The sequence below is a fragment of the Rattus norvegicus genome, chromosome Y, assembly GCF_021556685.1.
Source record: "Rattus norvegicus strain SHRSP/BbbUtx chromosome Y, alternate assembly SHRSP_T2T, whole genome shotgun sequence".
Taxonomy (NCBI): Eukaryota; Metazoa; Chordata; class Mammalia; order Rodentia; family Muridae; genus Rattus; species Rattus norvegicus.
In genome coordinates this window covers 74,903,212-74,927,220 of record NC_141555.1, presented here as the reverse complement: position 1 = coordinate 74,927,220, position 24,009 = coordinate 74,903,212, and the positions used below count along the sequence as shown (strand labels likewise).

The window sequence follows — 24,009 nt, the reverse complement described above, 5'->3', positions numbered from 1 at the left end:
CATTACAGACCCCATGGACAGAAGATGTGAATTTGAGAACAACTGGAGCAAAAGGTATCATTCTGATGTCCCTCCTAGAGGAAGTTTTGAATGTGAGACACAGTTAAGTGTTAATTTTGTGACATCTTTCATCAAAAGTAGAATGGTTCAGAATCATTCTTTGTCAAATAGGTTAGCTGCTGAGGACCTTTTTGAGTGGAAGTGGAGTTTGAGACCTGGGTGCCAGAGATGACTTCGGGAATTGTAAGTCTTATAAGACAGATATCGGACACTCTTATATACAGAATGTACATTTGATATATACTGGACATAAATCGATGATCTAAAGTAATGACGTTTAAGAGTAGAATATTAAAGAAACGTAGAATCTGCTTAAAGTGACAAAACTATTTAAGGATAATGGAGTGTTCAAGCCTACCTTGAGCAGGCAAGCTAGGGCTACTTCACATATCGTATCTTCAGTTACACCATGGGAGGCCTGTCAGGGATCCAAGCATTAGTATTATTCAGCAGTCATGATTTTCAGTCTCTAAATCCTCTTGAAGCTAATCATCGACGACGGTTATAAGCATGAAGGATGGTATATAGGACAAATAATGAAAGTTTCACGATTTACTAACATAGATCATAATTAAATGAAGTGCCTTTGGTCACATCTGTATTTTCTTAGTGGCCATAATTAGATGGACATGATCTAAAACTCCCTATTAGAGGGTTACATTTGATCTAAACATCCGTATTAGAAGGTTGAGTATGCTCTAAGGACTCTTTAATCTTGGTCCTCTTGGGCAAAAAAAAAAAAATTCTGAGATCTCAATAGTAAACTATAGTCATTCTTATAACTGATCTTGGACAGAAGGGGATGGTGTAAGGTATTATTTGTCAAAGAATAAAAACCTGAAGGCTACCAATCAAAGTGAAGTGCTGATTTCCCTTCATCTAAAGTGGATGGTGTTGAGATGGCTTGGAAATAGGTGCAGTTTGAGTAACCTGTGTTCATAACTGCAACTTATGGGGTCATACTGAACTGTTTTGCTAAACAAGAAAGTGCCTGGCCATTTTTAACCAATTACCAAGATCCAGTCACCTAACTGTGAAGAATGAAAAATTCTAGCTCACCTTTGGTGGTGGGAAAACATATGGTATTGCATAATTTTCTTCCAATTATTCTTTCCAGCTTCCATTAGTCAGCATGCTCTTCTATCAGGGTGATTGTCTGAACTGTGATGCTCCATTGATACACACACACACACACACACACACATATGTGTGTGTGTGTATGTGTATCTGTACGTGTACGTATATGCATATGTATATGTATATGTATATATAAGATGTATACATGTATATATATATATATCATATATGTATGTATATGTGATGTATATATGTATACCTATGATGTATATATATATAATGTATATATACATATATACATATATGTGATGTATATATGTATATATGATGTATATATTTATAAGTGTACATGTGTACACATCCATAAATGAGAGATGGAAAAATTGCATTTCTGAGAACCTTCTGTAGTAAGGTTGCATATATTTTAATTTTAGCTATCTGTACTCTGCCCTCTGATCTACACCAAGAATCTTATGATGTCCCACTGGGAAATTGGAATTATGATTGCCTGGCAATCTTGGTCAAGTTTGGCAATTAAGAAAAATGAAGTTAAATCAGGTATAAGATGTCCTTGTAATTAAGTGATGCTCTTGGGGCATCCAGAGCTAGAGGCTACAACTGAAACTCCTCACAAATATAGATGGAATCAATGAGACTTGCCCATAGGAGCCAAACCTGAGATTTCTCTGTGAGCATCAATCCATACCAATACTCCCTTGGCCAGGAACTGGATGTCTATAGTTTTTGTGGATGAAGATCCCATTTTGTACTACATTGAACTGCATGTTATTGAATCTGATTCTGGCTTCTACAGAGGTATGCCATGAGACCATGGGGCCTCTTTCGTCAGAAGTGAAGTGAATTGAGCCCACTTTCAAATAATCAAAGTTTGGGGGTCTTTCCTTTATATGAGTACTTGAGAGGACATAAGGCAACCAGGGAATGTGTAGAGTAGGCTCAGTTGTAGGAGGGAGGTCTGACATTCTGTTCAATGACTTAGGTAATTGATGGAAAAAGGAAGATCTTGACGCCTTTAAGAAAGAGAAAACTTTGAGATCTGATTGTGCAAAGGTATGTGTTAGAAAACCCTTGGAGTTGGAGTTGGTAATATGAAACATCCTGTGAAACATGAATGTCATTATTACCTGATTTGGTAAAGGATTTTCCCCAACAATGCCGTTCAATTTCTATACTTCTTTAGTTGGTAGGAATTTTACATCTTGTATTTAATATGGGGAAGTGCAGGTAACATCCCAGGCCTTTTTTAAACAGCCTGCATGACTGTCTCTGGATCTTTTGCTCATTCAGTTTGTCTTAATATGTCCATATATTGGCAGCAACAAAGGGTGCTCTTGATTTCTAGTGATTGGATTGATTCCATCAATCAATGATTCTATATATAGGAACTGGGACCTCAAACCCGAGTGGAAGAACATATTTCTCTACCCACCATGGTAAAAGGTAAAAGCCTTGAATTTCTATTATTTAGAGTATATCCATGTGAGGTAATTCAAATTCGTGAGGGACTGCTTTAGAATACAAGGTATGGCATACTATTTTTTGGAAAAGCATGTCTCATGTCACCTTGTGAATAAAGGAATGTGTGAATTTCCTTTGGTCAAAGGAAGTGTACTCCATCAAGAGGTGAGAAAGATCCAAGGCCACACTGATGGGGAAGGAGTCACATCATCATTCAGGGTGGTTCTCATGGCCTCGTCAAAGAGGAATGAGTCTAGGACGTATATCAGAACAGTAGAGTTCTGAGAAGAGATTCACAGAATGGGAAGTTCTGAGAAGATCTTTAGCAAAAGTGAAGTCCTGAATGTATTGGTTCAGAATGTGGAGGTCCCTAGTCATATTTTGAAGAAAAGAAGTATCCACTTCACCCATGGTCAGCAGGGGAAGGTTATCGGCTACACTGGGTCTTGGAGAAATGTTCTGCCTCTATCTCAGTAACTTCTAAGTATGTTCTCTATATGTATACCCTATATATCTTTTAGTCCAGGCAATGGTCACAACAACAGTATAAGTGGTTCAGGAAGCGGTGATGTTTCTTCATGGATGTGTTCAGCTACACACATATGTGAATAAAATATAGGAATGGTGTATATTTTGATGACCTACTTTAAGGCACATAGTATAAGAGTCAATTTAGCTTTGTGTCTTCTGAACTAGGATTTAGAAGCAGAGAAATATAAGATACCATTGTTTGCATATGTGTTGTATGAATACCTTGAATAAAGAGGTTAGTTTTAAGCAAACTTTCTTAATAGCTGTGTTCTGTGGCATAGGACGAAGGGCAGCTCTAGTGATTCTTTAGTTCCACAGGTACTCCAAAATTCCCATAGTACACAGGGAGGAGGTCTGAGACAATTGATGTGCACTGGGAATAATTTTTAGAGCCCTTTCAATAGAATTTGATTTCCCAAGCCCCCATTTGCAGAAGCTGAGGGTCTAAAATCTACTGGGTGGATTGAAGTAGAAAATTGACCCACAATCCTACTGGAAAGACAGGGAATGTTAGATGATCATTCATGTAGGATGCGTGGTATAACACTCCCTTGGTCTGGCAGCTCTTTAAGGAGAAAAGACAACACCACTTGATGGGAATAGGAATATAAAAGGGCCATGTAAGTCTTCAAGCAGGTTTTAAGCCTCTTTACCATAAAGGATCTAGGGCAATGCTGTACTTTGGCGAGTACTGACATGCTCTACAATATAAGAAGAAGGAGTAAGTTAACACTGGGTAAAGTGAACCCCATGTAAGAGAGGAAAACTCTAAAGCACTATTGAAAATGAAGAGAAATTTCTTCAGGCATAGTGTATATAGGTGCCATACACACTTCTGTCAACAGAAAAGGTCCCTGGTACCTTATACCAGGATAAAGTTTCCAGCAGTAATCATAAGTTTCAAATTCTCATTCAGAGTTTTATATATTCTTAATTTCTGTTAATGCAAGAGAAAAGACAGGAACATATTTCTTCTGCCAAAGGCTTTGGATAATTGTTTCTGGCTAGGTTAATCCTTCTGGTTCGTTCAGCTGTTAAGATCTAAGCAGAAATGTTGAAATTATTACATTTCTATTGATTTGCCTGATTGCAGTTTGCAAGGGTTATATACTGTGATTCCAAACTTCGACTCTGGGACTTCAAACCGGAGTAGAGTCGAGTCCCTGGATTATAGAAGGAGTCACTTTTGAAAATATGTCTGATCAGTTAGGTATACAACTACTTTGTTGGAAATTCAAGGGCCCAATATTCAGAGAGAACATTTAGGAGGACTGGAAAGAGCGAAAAGGTCACAGAATCCTTCAGGCAAAGGTTTACCTTGGGTACTGGAAGAAGAGAGTCAAGTGCAACTGTTTTCACAGTCCAGAATAACCATGTGTCTGGGGACTCTGAGGCGTGCTTGCCAGAAATTAGGGAATTTGCTCTTACGTATTGGGTGGTAATCTCTGGATTTATCTTTTCCTCAAGCTGTTAAGCAGCAGGATAATCATGGACAACAAAGATGAAACTGCTCCATTTTATGTTACAAACCTTAAAGGCAGAACGTAGGTTAGGGCTCAGATTTGCACTGACATGTCTGAGGACAACATGTCCATGTGGTCTGCCATTCCTTCAAACATTTATGTATGCCTGGCCACCCAGGTCAGAAGGAAACATTAAGACCTCTTAGAAGAATAGAACTGAGATTCTCTGGATAGAGGTGGATTCTCGGAAGAAACCATTGTCAGGGGATATTAATTTAAAGTTTCCTTAAGAAAAAATAAACATCTGTATGAGAATTCATTTCATTTGCTTCTCTGTATGTTCTTTATCAGAAGAATTTGTATTAAGCCACGTTCAACTTTAAGGGTATGTCTAGATTTTCTTATTCAAAGAAAGGGGAATATATTCATCTTACTTTGAAGAATATGCTTGTCAGGGGCTCTTCATTGCATCCCAAGTGAACCTCCAGTTTACCTTGAACTGACAGAGAAACCAGGGAAAAATTAGGAAACATATCTGTGGCACAGTCCATAATATCAAGAAATAGTGTGGGTTTCCTCACCCTAAATTAATATCTAAACTTCCTTTGGACAAACTAGAATGATATGAAGTAACCTTTCTTTCAGGGATAACATATGACACCTCCTTAATCAAAGAAAGAATAGATGAGTACCCCCGAGTAAAGAAGAGTTGCTGATGTCCCTGTGACAGGAAATTGTTTTGAGTATTCAAATTCCCCTAGTATTTGAGAAAAAATTAAATTGCTTACAATAGCTCAAGAGGTCCTACATTGCTTCATCTTCTAATGGTACTTCACAGTCTAGCATATACACATCTTTAGCTGAATCTGCAAGAGACTGAATATAGATTCCATGATTCAAGAAAAGTTGGGGGTGTCCTAAGCCTGATTGCCTCCTAAAAACTATATTCAACCAAAAAGAAATGAGCACCAGACTGATGACTTCACAACATATCATGTGACCTTACACAAGGAAGTAGCATGAGATTCCAGGATTTGCTCCCTCCCTTTGGATTTCAGTGAACCTTCAACAGAGGGATCAATGCTCCATGGTCTGAGGTAAAATATTCCATGGGCCCCAAGCAAAAGGGATGGTTCTGAGAGACCATTTGGTCAAATGAGTAACTCTAAGGCCTAATCATCCTGAGCAGAAAAAAATACCAATGTTTTTGAAAGGAGAAAGGTCTTAAACCAGTTTGAAAGTAAGGGACTATTCCTGATTACCTTCTATAGAAGACTATGGTCCCAGCACTCCAGGGCTCCATATTTTCAGAGAACTCAAGAAAATTCTTATCTCCAAGGCCTCCACTACAGACTTGACAGCAATCTGAGATTTATTCTGAAATCTTGTGTCAAAGTCACTGGATCTAAACCCTATTTAAACTTACTATAAGCCGCACAGGTATGGGTGTGAGGGATATTGGCCTTTCTGGTGAGAATCTTAGATAAGTGGCCTTGGATCCAGGCTGGAATTTTTATTCATTGGCCAAGGGACCTCAATCCATTGTTCTTGGAGATTTTTTGGTGGTCAGAGTTGTATTGGCTATGCAATAAGGTTTGAGGAACAAGTTCTGTTCAGCCACAAACAAAGTGAGAATCTTCTATGGATTCTTGTTCACAAGGATTCAGTTTCAGGTACACTACAGCAGAGGCTGAATGTTTGAGACACTCCTCAGTCACAAGGTCAATTCTAGATTTTGGTCCATCAGATGGCCATGTCTCTGACCCCTCCATTGCAGACAGAGGAAGAATAAAGTGTTTTTATTCCAGGGCAGTTGACTTCTAGTGTTTGTCGTTTTATAGGTATTTGAGTCCTTTGATGTTTAATGATATCGGACAAATGATTGGTTTTGTCTATTATTTTTCTTGTTAAATGTCGAATTATTTTTCTGTGGCTACCTACTTTATCTCTTTTTTGTGTTTTTTAAAAGTAGATTGTGTTCTTTCTTTTTCTGGGTGTAGTTTCCTGCCTTGTACTGGAATTTTCCATCTATCATCTTTTGTAGGACTGGATTTGTGGAAAGATATTGTGTAAATTTGCTCATGACATGGCATATCTTGGAATCTCCATCTATGGTAGTTGAGAGGTTTTACAGTAGCCTGGGCTGACATTTTTTTTCATTTAGGATCTGTGTGATATATGCCCAGGATTGCTAGCTTTCACAGTCTATTTTAAGAAGTGTGGAATACTGATTGGTCTCCCTTTTTATGTTACTCGACCTTTTTCCCTTACTGCGTTTAACATTTTTTTCTTTGTTTTGTGCACTTTATATTTTAACTATTATGTGATGGAAGAAATTTCTTTTCTGCTCCAATTTTTTTGGAATTCTTTTTGCTTTTTGTACGTGCAAGGTTGTCTCTTTCTTTAGGTTAGGGAAGATTTCTAGTATAATTTTGTAGAAGATATTTACTGACCCTTCAAAGTGGGAGTTTCATTCTCTTCTATACCTATTATCCTTAGGTTTTATCTTCTCATTTTGTCTATGATTTCCTGGATGTTTTGGGTTAGGAGTTTTTTGTTTTGTATTTTTGGACAATTGTGTAACTGTTTTCTATGGTATCTTCTGCCCCTGAGATTCTTTTCTATATTTTATATTCTGTTGGTTGATGCTTGCGTTTATGACTCCTAATATCTTTCCCAGGCTTTCTATATTCAGAGTGTTCATCTTTGTGTGGTTTGCTGTTGTTGTTTTTGTTGTTGTTGTTGTTGTTTTCTGTTTCCATTTTTACTTCCTGATGGATTTTTCAATTCCTCCAGCAGCTTGTTATGTTGTAATGTAATTCGTTAAGGGATTTTTGGGTTTCCTCTATGAGGTCTTCTATCTCTTTACATCTGTTGTCTTGTATTTCTTTGATGGAGTTATTTATGTCCTTCTTAAAATCCTTTAACCTCATCATGTTCAGTGATTTGAACTACAAACTTTTCTATCTCTTTTCTGGTGTGTCAGGGGTATACTGGGCTAGCTTTGGTGGGAGAACTGGTTTCTGATGATGTCTAGTAACATCAGTTTATGTTCCTTAGGGAATTATACTTGCCCCTCACCATCTGGAGTTAGCTGGTTTTGCTGTCTCTGAAAGTGGCTTGAATTCTCTCTTAGCCTGTGTGTCAACAGTAATGGGACCGTTGTTCTCTCTTGAATTATCTTGTGTGCCAAGAACTGTGGATAAATTTCAGCTATATGGAATAGATAGAAACAAAAGTATGCTGTAACAGACTGCACCTCTTTTCGTGGGTTCTGAGCACTCCAGGAAGTTACCTCTGAGAAGAAAAAGTCTTTCCTGTGCTCTTGAGTGTGTCAGCACTCCTGGAAGTCCATCTATTTCCTCATTGGATCTGGGGACAGAGAGCTGAGGTACAGGTTCAGCTCTGGGAACACAGCTCTGGGTCCTCTTGGTTTTTAAACTTTCACTGGAACAGCTCACAAAAGAAATTTGACTCCCTGATAAGTAAGTGCCTAGGAATCATCATCTCTCTGTCTCTTCAAAGATGGGACCACAAACATATGGCAGCTGGCATTTTCACATGGATGCTGTGAATTAAACTTAGGAATCTCATTCTTTCATGTCAAATGTATTCCCAGCTGAGATAATTGTTCAGTGAACAAAGTATTGTTTTGAATATGACAGAGACTATCTGTGACAAATTAAAATGTTTAGGCAATGTCAACTAGGTCATTGAATTGAAGAACTCACATAATTACTACATGATGGTCTAACCAATGCACGGGATGCATATTCATTAAAATGAAGAATAGTATAAAGTTTATTTATGCAACTTACTGAATCATGTAATAAATAATAAGTCTCCACTAATGTACCATGTCCATAATAGTGTATAGATTAGGAATGAATAGAAAGTATTATGAACTTTCTTCTATAAAGATTGCATTATAGTACAAGAAAAAAGAAAAAAATGAATGCATAAATCAGTGTGTTGGAGTTGATAGTATGCAAGTAGTTGAAGAATCTATTTTAGAAATAAGGTCATGGAGATTGTCATGAGGAAGTGACATTTAAGTTAAATTAGATGAAAAATAATTGATCTATATTTTGGGCAAAATTACAGTAAATATAAGGATGATAAGAGGACAAAGACCTTGACATATCCAAAAAAGTAAATATGAGAGTAGTTTGTATTGATTAAGAGATAGAAGAACGGTCCAAATAAAGCTGAATCTCAGGCAATGTCTCATATGGGAATATAGAAACAATGTTAGACATATAATTTTTATTTACTGAAAATGTCTTAGAAATCATTGTATAGTTTTAAATAAGTTTGTTTAACTCACAATGTATATAGTAAGGGACTCTGGTTACTTATGAATTATGATATGATACAGAGAATGATTATAAGGATGTTTTTGAAGTCTATCTGGAAGTAGTGTCAATGATAATGAAAAAGAGTCATATCAGAGAGCTATGATGGAAATTGTTGTGTTTGGTAGTAGAATGAGGGTGGGTTGAGTAGGAAGGAAAGAAACGCAATGACTTTTTTTGAGAAAATGAAAAGATGTTGGTGTTATTTACTCTGATGTGGAATGTTTCATGATAAGTGGATTTAGGAGAATTATAAAGGAATTTATTTTAGACCCTTGAAGATGCTTGAAAGAACCTCTAACTCACTAGACATTCCTACTTACTGTTCATGGTTTGTTGATTTAAACCATTACTCAGACCATTATTAGCTGTTATATAAAAAAAAACTTACATTACTATCTTTATTTTTTCAAGGTGTATCTGGGAGTACTTATTTAATTAAGAGCAAACCTATGATTATACTACATGCTTATTTAGTATATTCAGACAAATTATTTGCCCATTTACTTACTACAAACATTTTGTATTGCAATTAGAATTTAATCCAAGTTTATTGGTGCTGACACACTGTTTGATTAGAATATAATAGCTCATTAATGTGAATTTCACAGAAAGAAATCATTTGCTCAGATTTTGTAAACTTACAAACCCTAGAAGAGTAAAAACATGTAATAAATTCTATCTCTTCTACTTTTAATCTTTAGTATTTTAGTGTGTTATGATATACATGCAAAAATTCCTAACCCAGATGATTTTAACTATAATATCCAGTACTATTAAACATATCAATAGTATTGTACAAATATGAATAATCTATGCTTTCAGAAAATTTTCATCAAAGGAGCAAGAAATTCTTCATAACTTCAACACAACATGGCCTTTGGGAACAGAATAAAACACAAATAAGGAAAGGCGGAAAATGATTGACACATGCACTGTTCTTGGTTTGAAATTTAACAATCATGCTAGTTATAGGATACAGCTTTGAAATTCGAGTCAATGAGAGGATGAAAAATACTGAGGAAGAGTAGGTAAATTGAATTCTTGCTACATGAACAAAAACACTGGATCTGAAGGTAAGGTACATTTTATATAATGACCCTCGTCTTCTGACACTATTTATTCAATGCTTTGGTATTTGTTCGTATATTATGTTCCAAAAACATATCAATGATTCTGGTTATTCTTAATTAATGAACATGCATTTCAGCTGATTTAATATTCCACATTATCTTAATATTCTTCTGTATTTTTCAGTATGAAAATATAGATAATTATTTTGATTAGAGTAAAATTTTATTTTTTTATCTTATGAGAGAAGAAATTATTAATCAAGAATGGATATTTGATATTTTCTAAAAGATGTTAATAGAGGTTGAAACCGTATATATAAGATCAACCATTTATACCTTTTCCAAATGAAACTCATTGAAATGTCAGTACACATGTAGTACATAAATGGAATGATACATAGGAATAAAAACATCCCCTATGTATCCAGAATCATCTATTATCACCATGATGAAAGCCAATATTAGGAAGAGAAGATGGTACAGCCACTTTGCAGGAAAATCAGCTTCATTCAAAATGAAGATTGAGCTGGGAAGTGATTTGACTAAGTGTAGTTAAGAATAATGAAAATGCCCAAAAATTGCAATCTCACTAAGTGGTATTTCCTCGTTGCAGGAGGTATGTTGTTAGGGGTAGGCTTTGAGGTTTCAAAAGACTGAAGCTATTTCAATCTAGTTTTCTCCACCTTCTGCTTATGGTCTGAGATGTAATCTTTCAGCAACCTCTGCCTGTTTATCTTTACTCTGATATCATCCATCACTGACTCTGATATTCTGGATTATAAGCCCAAATAAAGTATTTCTTTTTTAAAGGAAAGAATAATATAAATGAGTTTAATGTTATGAGAAGCAGACCTTGTTTACCTGATATGGTTGCCTTTTCCTTTCTTAGCTTGGGCCATCAAACTTCTGCTATGTTGAATGAGAAATCTCCATATTCTCTACTCTCACATATTGCAGTTTGTCACTTGGCCCTCAGGACCCCCTTATACCTGGGGCTGTATTTTTGTTCTTGGAAGTTAGAAAGTTTGGACTTCCTGACTTTGGAGGCAGGGCTAAAAGTAAATGGGAAGTGAGTGATATACATACCACAACTCTTCTATTTTAGTATGTAAATGGGGGTTATTAGAGGATGGGATTACTGAGGTGAGCATAAAGGAAAGGTGCTGCTTTATTTGAAATGTTTTCTTACCTCATTCTGTGCCCTTGTAAAGGACCAGTCTTATCTCTCAGGCCTGGCCATGTTCCTGTCACTCCTCACCTGCATATCTCTTGCAGCTCTTAATTCTAGTTCCTACTTCTCACTCTAGGTTTCATCTTGACCAGATTTAGTTCATTTTTCAGTGCTCCTGCTCTGAAACGTACACAAGTTCTTTTTCTTTTGTTTTATTTTCAAACTTTCAATGTTTATATTCGTTTTTGTTTTACCTCTTTTATGGAAGCCTTAGAGGAGAATCATTCATGGATGTCTCTTTTGATTGGAATGAGAAAATAATGAAAAAAATCTTTTTTTTAAATTACAGGACATTTTCATGTCTAAGTTTTTCTCTTACATACACCTGCCATGCTAGTTTATCTCCCTGTCTTGTCCTTAGTCCTTTCCTCCCCTTGCTACTTGGATACTGCCTCTTAGGACTTACTGCAGAACCATAAATGCTGGCATACACAAGGGAGGTGTTGATTCTTCATCACTTTTCTAACTTTTTTTCTCCCTTCTCTCTTGATCTGTTTGAATAAATTTGGATCTCTGTACTCAATAGTATATTGCTATAGTGCTTGGGCCATGAAAATATCTGTTATTGTTGCCTTGTCATAGTTTTACAGCTCAGGTTTGGCCTAGTTACACTTTGGGATCTAAGTCCAAGAAGTTTGAGGACTTTAATAAAAACTTGTCAGGAGCTAAAAATACTTTTAAATGATTTCTTAATACATGACGCCTAGAAAACCCTTTCATAAATCATGGATAAAGCAATCTGAGATTCTTGTTTCTGTAAAGTACTTAAAAATATGAAAGGGAGAAAGGCCATGGCTTGCTCACTCTTGTCATTAGATAGGGCGCTCAGATATGAGTTTTCCTGCGATTTCTGGTTAGAACATAAAGATGTCTTTGGTAGTTTGCATTACCAGATTGCTTATATTAATTCCCCCTTTTGCTATTGTTTTCGTTTTCTGTCTTCATTGTTTCCAATAGGACCATAGCTCCCCACTCTGTGTAGATAAAAGATGGGTCCAGTACAGCTGTTATTGTTCTGGCACACAAACTACTTTTTGGGAACAAATGTTCACCATTGTATAGTTGACAGTGGTTTGAAATTCTTTCCTTGTCCTCAGTTTCTTGTAACAACATATTCTTTACATCTTCTTTAATTAATTGTATTGACCTCCCTGTAATCGTATTATGTATCTGTGTGTATGGAAGAAAGATTTTCTTTAAATATTCTGTGGTTTGTGGGTTTATTCTTCCATAAAGTATTTCCCAACACCACATGACCTCAGGCCATTACTAGGAATTACTGTATGCTGGGAACATTGGGGGAGGATAGTGTGAAATTAATCACTGTCCTTTGTTTCAGAGATTTTTATTTTTTAATAAGTAACCAATACTATACAAATAGCTAACTAACTTTTGTGTTCCCCTTCCTGTATGGCTGCTGGTGTAAATAAAATGCATTTTTTCATTGATAAACAATAATAAAATCTCATAAAGGCACAAACATATTTAAAGACAGAAAATATTCACAAAGGAAAATCCATTTAAAATGGAGATAAAATATAAACAAAATGAGATCAAAAGACCCATTCAGAAACATGATATTAAAAATGTCATTGTCAAGTTACAAATTTTTAAGATGAGATAATAATAATATATACTTAAGAAGAGATGAAAACCATTAAATGCACTGTGTGCCCAAAATGTTCACTCAAAATATAGTATATACCAAAGAATGGAATGGAGCTCTCATTCTTGCTACTATAGAGGCAAAATGGAAGAATTACTATTAGGCTAAACCCAACCTAGATTTCATAGTGCCAAACTATCAAGAAAGCTAGTGTTTCAAAAATACCACATTAAGCAAATATCGATAATAAAAACAAATATAAAAATAAGAAAGTATTGAAGACCAGCACTAGTCCATGATAATCTGATAGGGTGCATGGGATTATTTCAATATTCTGGTATCTATATGGACCTGTTTAATGACACAGTATATGGTAAGTTTGGAGAAGTTACTTTTAGGTGCAAAGAAAAAAGGTATATTCTCTAGTTTTAGGATGAAATGTTATTTAAATATCTGCTAAATCCATTTGGATGATTATTTCTGTTATTTTTAATGTATCAGTTTAGTTTCAGTTGCCACAAACGGTCAATTGATGAACTTGGGTATTGAAATCTCCTACTATTATCGTGTTGGCACCAATATATTCTTTGAGGCTTAGTGATTTTCTTTTGGTGAATTTAGGTGCCCTAGCATTTGAAACATAGTTGTTCATAATTGATAGTTCATCTTAGTATTATTTTTTCTTTGACAATTATTTTGTCCTTCCTTATCATTTTTGATATCTTTGGTTGAAAGTCAATTTTATTCAATGTAAGAAAGGCTATTTCCGTTTTATTTCTTGGGACCATTTGCTTGGAATTTCTCTCCAGCCTTTTACCTTGAGATAGTGACTGTCTATATAATTAAGGTATATTTCCTGTATGCAGCAAAATGTTCGGTCCACTTTATTTATTCAATCCCTTAGTTTATATATTCTTATTGGAGAATTAAGTCCATTGATGATAAGAGATATTAAATAAAATTTATTGTTCTTTCCTGCTATTTTTATTGTTAGAAATGGAATTACTTTTGTGTGGCTATCATCTTTTGGGTTTGTTGAAAGATTAATTCCCAAATTTTTCCTAGGGTGTAGTTCCTTTCTTGTGTTGGAAGTGTCCATCTACTATCCCATGTAGGGCTAGATTTGTTGAAAGATGTTTTGTAAATTTGGCTTTGTCATGGAGTATCTTGGTTTCTGCATTCATGGTAAGTGAAAATTTTACCAGATATCCAAGCCTGGAGATCCAGAAATAAATGCAAACACCTACGGTCACTTTATCTTTGACAAATGTTCTAAAACCATTTAATGGAAAAAAGACAGAATTTTCAAAAAATGGTGATGGTTCAACGTGAGGTCAGCATATAGAAAAATCAATTATTTAAACAAACTCACAGGGTGGGGGAACAAATGATCACATTGTTAGATGGTGACAAAAAATGAAAACAATCAATACCTCTTCATGTTAAAAGATTTGGTACATATTATAAATTCAAGGTCCATACATAAACTTAGTAAAAACAATATTACAAAAAGAGTACCCAACATCAACATAAATGGAGAGAACCTTGAAGCAATTCAACAAATATCTGGGAATAGAAAAGGTTGCCCAATCTCCACTTACTTCTTTAATATAGCACTAGAAATCTTATTCACAGAAATTAGACAACCAAAGGAGATAAAGGGAATTCAAGAAGTCAAAATATCATGATTTGTATATGATATGATAGTATATTTTAGTGACCCCAAAAATTCAACCAGAGAACTCCTTCAGCCAATAAACAACTTCTGTAAAATGGCTGGATATAAAATTAACTCAAACAAATCATTACGCTTCCTCTACTTCAAGGATAAACAGGTTGAGAAGAAATTAGGGATATGACAATTTTCACATTAGTCACAAATAATAAAAAATACCTCAGTGTGACTCTAACCAAGCAATAAAAGGTCTTTATGACAAGAACTTCAACTCTGTGAAGAAAAAAAAATGAAGAAAATCTCAGATGGAAAGATTTTCCATGCTTATGGATTGGTAGAGTTAATATTACAAAAATGGCAAACTTGGCAAAAGCAATCAACATATTCAAGGCAATCGCTATCACAATTCCAACTCACTGCTTCATAGAGTTAGAAAGAGCAATTTGAAAATTCATTTGAAATAACAAAAACCCCATGACAGAGAAAACTCTCCTCAACAAGAAAAGAACTTCTTTACTTTTTCTTTTTTTTCTGCTTGTAAAGTTTATTCACCACAAGGGCACCCCTAAAGGAAGAAGCAGGAGCTGATATCTGATCTGTGTTCTTCTTGAAAGCCTTGCATCGTAACACAGCATAAGGTTAGCAAAAGGATGGGAAGGTTTGCTTTTCATTTGTGGAACATTCTGTGGCTTCGGGTACCCATCTTTTTATGAGATTTCACTTTGTAGTGTTGGAAGAATTGTTCTGTGATATCATGAGATTGTGCAGTAAACAGTCCTTTTCTTTATTCCTGTAATGAAAGCAAACATTTATTGTTTTCAGTTCCTTCAGAGAGCTTGCTAGGAGACTAGATCAAGGAGGAACTTGGGAAGAGGGACTTAGATATGCAAAATATATTTTTGGTATTGGATTTCTTCTAGGTACTTTAGGGAACTAACTTCATAAGATTTGGAATATAATCAGAAAAGAGCTTGTTAAAGATGTAGAAAAGCACGTGGTGTGGTTGCACAGGCCTTTAATCTTAGTACTAGGGAGCAGAAGCAGGCAGAACTCTAAGTTCAAGGCCAGCTTGGTCTACAGAGAGAGAAAGAGAGAAAAGGTGAGAGAGAGAGAGAGAGAGTTTTCTGGTACTGCCAGGGATATAAAAGAAACACTGTCAAAAAAATGTTCAAGAATAAGTTCCGTATTATACAAAGAAAAAAATTCTCATTTTATTTTAGTAAGATGTTAATAATTTTTTCTTCATTCTAATGAAATGACTTAGCTATAAAATAATCTGAAGGCACCGAAAATGTAAGAAAAGGAGCTTTACATCACTATTCCCCTTAAACTATAAGATGAATTTTTATTAAATAAACCTATGTAAATACACTTTGAAGGCTTTTCTGTGATTAGCTAAAGGGCTTTTACATTGTGAATTAAGAATGGTGAATTTCAGGCCAATCTTGAAAGGTCATCACTAAGGTGTAGAAGCATATTAAGCATACAAAATCAAATATAAAATTTTGCACAATAAAGAATGAGAACCTTTAATTGGTTTTCCTCTAATGTAAACACTTTCTTTTTGTTGAGTGAAGATTTTATGATTTGAACTAATTTTATGAGAAATACCACCTGCTTTCAGAAGATAAGAAACAGAGAAAGATGAGGAAAAACATATGCTAAGGAACAATGAACTGGGATAGAGTATTCTAGGTAATATATAGATCAATAAATTTGACACGTCTGTTACTGGTAAGGTGGGGACTTCATTACGCATATTTATGTACTTAAAAATGTTTTCTTTTCTTCTTAAGTTTGTATGGTTGCTCTGAAAACACTGGGTTTTGTGTTAAGATCTTTGCATATTTAATGATAGTTTTGAAATATTATGTTATAATCAAAAGCCGTGCTTTGTACAAACTTTTTAAGCAACAAAAAAGAGAATTGTCCGCTTGAGTTTTATGAAGAAAGTTAGTATGTTAAACATGAATAAATTTTTCTGATATATGCCTTCTCTTCATATACCATGCTTATTGATGAATCCTTAGCACATAGGAATGAATAGTAACCATCTTAGTATAGTTTCAGGATTTTATAGTATATTGTTTGACACGTGCATTTCTATTAAAATGCTATCACTTTTCTAATTCTCTTAATTTAACTGAAGAGGTTTTCCATAACTTCTAGTCCGTTTTCAATTAATTTAACAGGTCTTTGGTGTTATTATTGAATTTTATGACAGTATCTTCTTAATGTTCTTTATTTTTAAGGTAAATAGGTAAATATATATATATATATATACATATATATATATATATATAACAAAAATATTTTATAAAAAAATTAAATTATTAGTGGAAAATCACTTAGTGATGGACAATTTTATAAACATTCTCTAAAGTATGAATATTCTACAATTTTAATTAGTATTAAAACATTATATATACCACAACCTTTATTAACCTTAGCATACACTGATCTAGTTAACATAACCACAAATTTTTATCTGTAAAATTTTTTTCTTAGTTTGTCAGTAATTAATCTTGACTTCTCTATCTGAGCTTTCTCATCATTATTCACAAAAAAATCTATTGTTGTTTTATTGAGAATAGTAAGGAATGTTCGTTGATATGTAGATACATAAGAATATGACAATATACGAAATGGTATTTCATTAAGCCCTAGGAAAACTAAACTATCATGGTTTCAGGAAAATAAACGTAACTAGAAAATATACCGAGTAAGGTAGCAAAGACTCAGAAAGGCAAATACCATGTGTTCTTCCTCATATAGATCATAGAATCTCCTTCTAATATACTTGTATTTATGTGAAGCTGTGGATGGTTTGAGTTTATTTAACTGATATAGGTCGCAGACATTAGAAAGTTGGGTTTTAAACAGTGTGCCATGGAAGATATTGAACATGTGGGATATGGATGTAGATGTAAGAATAATGAAGTGAGACTAGTATAAGTGGTGAGGGACATAGGACAGGAAGGAATAAAGAACTTAAAAAGCGAGGATGAGGTTGAATGTCAACAAGAATAAAATAAGACAACCTGTTACTTTATAGGTTAGGTTAAAATAAATATTAAAATTTAAATCTAATACCATTATGTTTAATGCTATATACATCATGTTTGAGGAAAAGTGCCAGCAAGTGATATCAAAATGGAAATAATATATTTATCTTATTTGATCTTAGTCAAATTATCCATAATTATTTGGTAAAAACATCATTTGTCTGCCAAATTTATTGTACCACTTAAAAAATTGCCTGTGATATAATCAAACTTTATGATAGTAGACAATTTTATTATTAGGTCAACTTTTAAAATCTGTGATTTGATCTATGTTTTAAGTTTTTTTTTTTACTTAAATTTGTTCCTCCAGACATTCACACATATTAAATTATCATTTTCAAAGTTGAATACTAATATAAAAATATGATCCAGCAGGGTTTTTGAAATTGCTCAATTATAAGTAATATTATCCGTAAACTACAGGACATTCTCCACTAAGCTCATAGATACAAAGAAGATACACAAGAAGAATGCCCCAAGTGCATATGATTGAGTCTCATGTAGAATGGGCATAAAATTGTCTAGGAGGCCGATTGAGGGAAGGAACTAGATGGGAGATGGAAGGAAGAGGAAAATGGATCCTGTGTGGGAAGGGAGAGGAGATATGACCCGATAGTCAGGAGAAGGAAAGGATATCTTGAACTTTTAGAGATGAGGAGGTAGGGGAAATCTCCAGGAAGAGAAAGAGTCCGGGATAATGAAGGTACGCACGAATCAATGGGGTTTACCGAAGCTGTGACTTACATTGGTGATATGGAACATTAAGAGGCCAACTCCTGTAGCCCGGAAGGACACCAGTGGAGGGATAAAGACACAAATACAACTACAAAACTTTCTAGGCAAAATTTTTCAAGCCTAAAAGAAATTTAGAACCGTATTCTAGGGTCTATGTTCTCCTTTGCTTTATTGATGGCTGGTAATTTTTGTATAAAATAAGGATTTGGGACATTATCATTAGAAGTAGGTATACAATATTTATATTGTTATATTCATGCTTTAGCTGGGCCCACTTTGTTGCCAATATCATTACAAAAATATAAAATTATAATTAATAATTTTTATAATTATAATTTTATAATTATAATTATAAAATTAGAAAACAGAATTTTTGAGTACACATTCAGGAATATATATAAAGTCCTCTTTCAAAGAATGTACAATAAGAAAATGTAATACAGTATTCATTCAATTTAACGTCTGGAGGGAAAATATTGGACTTTAGGAAACAGAGAAAACCTAGGAACTTGAATTGTATGTCACAGGAATGGACGTGGAAGTGAAATTATTATCCAGAATATTCTCCTCCACACCATGTTCCTAGATCTTTTTTACCCATGCCAAGCCCCTGACCAACATTCTCTATTCCGAACATGTAAGTACTAATGAAGCAAAGAGAAATCTCTAGCTTTAAAGATATATAATATGTAAAGGTTTCCAGTATGTCACAGGAGACACTCATGGAAAGGGCACCCTCAAATCTGGTCCATGGGAAAGTTCAGTGAGTCTTGGGTACGTATTGAGTGGGATTGCAGAAGTAGTAGCCTTTATCTGAGCCTTCCACACATGGGAATCAGGTGCTGCGATCTTCTTAGAATCATCTGGACTTCCCTGCTTGATATGGTTCCTGGAAGTCAGAGCGTTTATGTAATCAATTTCTTCAATACAAAAGCCAGTTGTTGGGAAGGGCACATTTGTTCTTCTCAGAGCTCGTGGCTTTTACTCTTTTTGCTCTGAAGAAAAAGGTTCAAAGAAACAAAGGAAAGAAAAGTATGGTCTCCTCAGCAGTGTAAACACCTCCATGCTTTGGATTCCTATTGTGTAATTTGTTTATAACACTGATATCTGGAGGAGAAGAGCTTCTAGTTGAGACTTCATCATCTCAGTCTTTCCACTTGTATTACTCTGAATACCATTCTCTGACAGTGACTCTTTAGATTTCTGAGTCAATAGGTTTGATTAGCTGGCAGATTTCTTTTCTTTCTTTCATTGTTTTTATTTTTTATAAAATTTTATTGCTTTTTTAACTGGATATTTCTACATTTGAATTTCAAATGTTATTTCCTTTCCCAGTTTCTTTTCCATAATTAGCCTATACAATTCTGCTCCCCTTCTTCTATAACCCACCTTACTGCCCCCTGACATTGCCTTGTACTTGGAGTCAAACCCAATGACTTCTCCTTCCATTGGTGACCCCAAGGCCATCCTTTGCAACATATGCAGTTGGAGCCATAGTTCTTTCCATGTACAGTCTTTGAATATTGGTTTATTACCAGAAATCTCTGTTGCATTTGCATTGTTGTTCTTATGGTATTGAAAGCACCTTTAGCTCTTTTAATCCTTTTTCAAACCCTACCAACAAGATGTCAATTTTCAGTTCACTGGCAGCATAGACTCCTTAGCTTCATCACTCTTATCTACATCTGGTTGCTGAATGTGTGTGTGTGTGCGTGTGTGTGTGTGTGTGTGTGTGTGCGTGTGTGTGTGTGTGTGTTTCTGTGTCTGTAGAGCTAAACAATGAATTCTCAAATGAGGAATATCAACATCCTTTGCCATCAGGTAAATGGAAATAAAGAAAAAAAATCCTGAGTTTCCACAGCACACCAATCAGAATGACGAGGATATATTTGGTCCCTTGTACAGCTATGGTGTTTGGTGGATTTTTAACATGGATTCTGCACTACTAGGTTAAGATTTTAGAATCCACAAATGACAAAGCCATATAGACTCCTTCCTATTCTTATGAACCTACTGAAGTAGAAGATTCACTGGACTTCAAGCCACTCCTCTCCCAGCCCATGTCATGAACTTTATGTTTGGACTGAATAAAGAATCATGGTAAAACATCCAAAACCCTCAAATCTGGCCATGGAAACACTGGAAGGTAGATATTAGAGAACTGCTATCTAATGCCACTGCAGAACCACATGATATAGTCTATGTTGTCCTTTCCTTTACTAATGTCAGGTAATTTTTGGATAAAATAAGGATTTAGGAGTTTATCATTTAAGTAGATACAGAATATTTACACTATTATATTCACTTTAGAACTGGGCCCCCTTTTTTCTAAAATCAGAGCAAAAAAATGGAATAGGATAATAGAACATTGGAGTACACATTCAGCAATATATATAAAGTCCACTATCAAGGAATGTACAATAAGAAAATGTAATAAAATATTCACTCAATTAAAGGTCTGTAGGGAAAATATTGGCCTTTAGAAAAGAGAGATATCTGAGGAAATTGAACTATAGGCCAGAGGAATGGAACTGGGAATAAAATTATTATCCAGTAGAATCTCCTGCACTCCATATTCCTAGATCTTAGAGACCCAAGCCATGCCTCTGGCTAACTTTCCCCATTCAGAGCATGTGACCATTAGTGGAGCAGAGATAAGTCTCTACCTTAAGAGAGATTGAGTACATAAAGGTTTCCAGTGTGTCACAGGAGACATACCTGGAAAGGACACCTTCGAATCTGGTAAATGTAAGGAAAGCTGTTTAGCATGTAGGAGATGGCCGTTCTCAGTGACATCATAAATAGGACCTCCATGACAAATTTGTTGTAACTAGGAGAGCCCTAGCTTTTTCTGTGATGTAACAATTACTGTCCTGACAGGAACTGCCTCTCACATATTCCCTCAGTAACTCTCCGGTTTGCTAATTGGCCACTAATTCAGAGTAAACAGCCATTTGGGAGTGAGAACAAAAAGGATAAAGAGATCAGAGATGGGGAGAAAGAAGCTGACCTTCTGTCTTTGTATGAAAAAAAAAAAGGAAAAATAAGTGGTACTTTGAAAAGTTCAGGGAGCCCTTGGAAGGGTTGGAGTGGTATCGCTGAAGAGATAGACTTGATCTGAGACTTACACATATGGGAATCAAGAGCTGGAAGCTTCACAGAAGCATCTGGACTTCCCTGTTCTTATGGTACCTGGATGTCAAAGGTTTTATATCATTCATTTCCTAATTACAAAGCAAAATTTTGAGAGGGCACAGTTGTTTTTCTGAGATCTATGGCCTTTTTTTCTTTTTGCCCAGAAGAAAAAGGTCCTAAGGAAGGAGGTAAAGACAAGTATTGGGTCCTCAGGTCAGAGTAAACTCCTCCAAGCTTTGGATACCTATAGTGCATTTTGTGTCTGACACGGATATCTCGGAGAAAGAAGTGCTTCTAGTTGAGACTTCATCATCTTTGTCTTGCTACAAGTATTACTCTGAATACCAATTTAGATTTCTGAGTAAATAACTGTGATTAGTTGGAAGTTTTCTTTACTTTTATTTCTTTCTTTTTTTAATTTTTTATCAATTTAAGTGATTTTTAAACTGGATGAGGCTATATTTACGTTTAAAATATTATTTCCTTTCTCAGTTTCCTGCCCATTAAATCACAACCTGTTCACAATCCCTTCTTCTCTAACCATAATTCTGCCCTTTGACATTCCCTTAAACTGGGAGACAAACCAAGGTAGAACCAAGGGCTTCTCCTTCCATTGGTGCCAAAAAAGCAATCCTCTGCCACATATGCATTTGGAGCCATATTTCTGTCTATGTTCATTCTTTGAATATTGGTCTAGTACCAGAAAGCTCTGGGTCATTGAGAATGTTGTTCTTTTGTAGTTAACAGCACCTTCAACAATTGTAATACTGTCTCAAAATCTACCAACAAGATGTCCGTTTTCAGTTCACTGGTTTGCCACTAACATTCACTTCTGTATTAGACATTCTCTAACTGTGTCTCTCAGGAAATATCTATATCCAGTTCCTGGTAGAATGCACTTCTTAGCTTCATAAATCTTATCTAATTTTGGTGGCTGATCACCATATATATATATATATATATATATATATATATATATATATATATATATATATGTGTGTGTGTGTGTGATATACGTATGATATATATATATAATGATATATATGTATATATATACATATACATATATATATATATAATGATATATATGAATATACTTTTGGTGGCTCCAACAGTTATGAAGTTAGGGGGAATTTTAACATGGATTCAGTGCAACTAGGTCAAGAATGTAGAATCCACAAATGCATTGGCAAATAGATTCCCTCCTGTTCTTATGAAACTATTGAAGATGAGGTCTCCCTGGTCCTGAAGCCATTCTTATCACTTCCTATCCTTCTCTATCTTATGTTTGGCCTCAAGAAAGAATCATGGTAAAACATCCAAAAACCTCAAATCTAGCCCTGAGACACTGGAACAGAAGAACCGAGATCAAAACGGACCTGAGAACCAAATTCTATACTACATGTGGTCTTATGCTTTACTTATATGAGGAAATGTTAGGATTTAATAGTAATTTGGTGTTTACCACTTGAAGTAGGTACACCCAATTTACAGTGTTATAATCACTCTAGAGCTGGGTGCCTTTGTTGCGAAAATCATTGAAGAAAATAGAAGTGGAAAAAAGAATTTTCAGTACACATTCAGGAATATGTATAAAGTCACCTATCAAGGAATATACAATAAAAATTGAAATACACATGCATTCAATTAAAGGTCTGTAGGGAATAACTGGCCTTTGGGAAAATAGAAAACGAAGAAAATTGAACTGTGTCACAGAAATGAACCTGAGAATGAAAATATTATCTAGAAGAATCTTCTACACTCCTGTTCCTAAATCTCATCGACCCATGCCAAGACCCTGAATAACTTTGTCCATTCAGAGCATGTAACCACTAATGAAGCAAAGAGAAGTCACTAGCTTTAGAGAGATGGAGTATGTAAACATTTCCACTGTGTCACAGAAGACATACCTGGAAAGGGCACCCTCAAATCTAGTCAATGTAAGGAAAGCTCTTTAGCAGATAGGCCATGGCAGGTCTTAGAGACATCATCATTAGTTCATTCATGAAAAATCTCTGGTATCCTTGAGAGCCAAAGCTTCCTCTGTGATGTCACAAGTATTGCTGTGACTGCAACTGATCTTCAGATGTTCCTTCATTACCTCTAGGGTTTACTAATTGGCCTCTAATTCAGAGTAAACAGTTATTTGGACGTGAGAAAAAAGAAGATGAAGAGATATGAGAAGGGGAATAGCTGGCTTTCTGTCTTGTTTTTTTTGAAAAAAAGAAAGGCATATGTGGTCCTTGGAAAGCTTAGTGAGTCCAAGGTAGGATTTGTGTGGGATCGCTAAAGAGATAGCCTTTTTTGAACCTTCCACATATGGGAATCATGAGCTTCAAGTCTCTTAGAAGCATCTGAACTTCCCTGTTCTTATGGTTCCTAAAATTCAAATAGTTTATATCATTCATTTCTTTATTACAAAACCCAAGTATTGTGAAGAGCACAATTGTTTTCCAGAGCTCATGACCTTTACTGTTTTTGTCAAGAAGAAAGGTACTAACGAAGAAGGGAAGTACAAATATTG

General features: G+C 35.1%; 1 long non-coding RNA gene across 2 annotated transcripts; it reads right to left on the bottom strand.

Moving 5' to 3' along the window:
• Positions 1 to 404: 404 nt before the first annotated feature.
• On the bottom strand, positions 405 to 23,476 carry LOC134484563 (uncharacterized). 2 transcript variants are annotated; one of them, XR_015647470.1, is made up of 3 exons: positions 23,396 to 23,476; positions 5,045 to 5,109; positions 405 to 478 (listed from the first exon to the last, which is right to left on the bottom strand). It is a non-coding gene; the product is annotated as an uncharacterized LOC134484563 (long non-coding RNA). The 2 variants fall into 2 exon arrangements; XR_015647469.1 differs by lacking the exon at positions 23,396 to 23,476 and adding an exon at positions 5,399 to 5,489.
• Positions 23,477 to 24,009: the final 533 nt, after the last annotated feature.